Raw genomic sequence first — 1,938 nt, forward strand, 5'->3', positions numbered from 1 at the left:
TACCACTTTGTCCACTGTTTTAAGATTTGAATCTAGGAGGATGACCATAAAGGCAATTCTAAGTACCATCATTAACCTTTTAGTATTACCTCATTAATGACTTGCAAATCTTGCATCATTTACCTTTAGGAGGACTATCCTACTACTCCTCAATGGCCGTTACTTTATCATCCAGCACCTTTAAGTCACGCAGCTGTATTCATCCTTAATGACCTCTGTGACTTTCTAATGCCATTTTATCTATTGCCTTGAAGTTGTGTTATATTTATCATTCGTCGGAGAGTCGTCTTCAATATTCAACCTGATTGCATCGCCAACATTAATGATGCCTATAATAACTTACTTTCATTTATTTATATTCACACCTCTTTGTTTGGGGAAGTACGCCTCTATATAATTCATATCCAGTGCTAATAACAACTATTTCAATTAAATTAATATTACCTTTGGGATAGCTTTCTTAATATTTTCTAAAGCATTTTTTTAGAACTAAAATTTCTTAAAATAGAATTTTTTTTACTAAAAAGCTACTTTAGAAATCAGTAATAAAGTTGTCCTAAACAAAACCTAAATATTGCCTTTTTATTTTCTTAATTTTCACATAAAATTTTATATATCCCATATCATTTTATTCATCTTTCCATCTATATTTAATGTCATTCATTAGAGATTTCTTTATGAATTAGCATATATTTATGCCTAAACACAAATTTCTAGCACTTAATAATACATTAATAAACATAAATATTTATGATAATGGACCAATTAAAATCTCTAAAAGAAAAAAAAAACTCACTTTCATAATTGCATTTAGGCACATGCATTTTATCATAATTAGCAAATATAAATATTTATATAATGCACCCATTGAAACCTATAATTTCAAACTACAACAACATCAAGCCTTTATCCCACTACGTGGGGTCGGCTACATGAATCCTTTTTCTCCATTGTGTCCTATTAAAAGTCAAATTCTCGTTTAAATCTAATAAAGAAAGGTCATTCCTAATATTTTCTAACCAAGTCTTTTTAGGTCTACCCCTACCTTTCTTAACATAAGTCAAATCTAATACCTCTACTCTCCTAACCGGGTCATCGCAAGGCCGCCGTTTTATGTGACCAAACCATCTAAGGCGACTTTCTCTAATCTTATCTTCTACTGGAGCTACTCCAACCTTTTCACGTATATGCTCATTTCGTATCCTATCTCTCAAGATATAATTTCAAACTACAACCTAAAATTATATCTATTTAAGACACTCAATTAATATTTTTTTAAAATTGGCAGCGGTTCACCGATTTGAACCGATTTTGACCAATTCATTGTAAAATTGATTTTGAGAATGAATCAAATCGATTGACATATTTGTCCAGAATTCAATAATTGAGGTTTTGTTTGGGACGACTTTCTTACTGCTTCTTAAAGAAGCTTTAAAGGCAAAAATTAAAATTTTTGTATTAAAAAACTGCCCTAAAAATAGTAAGAAAGCCCTCCCAAGTGAGGCAAATTATTAGGTCTGGTCACCGGACGTATATAGAGATACGTCCGGACACTAATAAAATATTATTTTAAATTAAGCGCATCAAAAGCACATGTAAAACACATGTAAAGCATAGATAAAGTGCATGTAAAGCACAATCAAAGCACATTCAAAAAATCGTAGTCAAAGCGTAGTCAAAGCACAGTTAAAGCGCAGTCAAAATGCCGACAACGTAATAAATTTTAATTGGATGTCCGGAGCTATTTTTAGCTCCGGTGACCAGACCTAATAATTTGTCCCCAAGTGAAGCCTGAGCCGACCGATTTGATCCGATTTTTAAAAAATTGAAATTAATCATATTAACATACCTATTTTGTTTAAAAGTTTGTAGCCTTTAAATTGATTAATTTAATATTAATTTAATGGATTATCATAAAATCCCGTTCGAACAAAACCA

The sequence above is a fragment of the Dendrobium catenatum genome, unplaced genomic scaffold (assembly GCF_001605985.2).
Source record: "Dendrobium catenatum unplaced genomic scaffold, ASM160598v2 fragScaff_scaffold_706, whole genome shotgun sequence".
NCBI lineage: Eukaryota > Viridiplantae > Streptophyta > Magnoliopsida > Asparagales > Orchidaceae > Dendrobium > Dendrobium catenatum.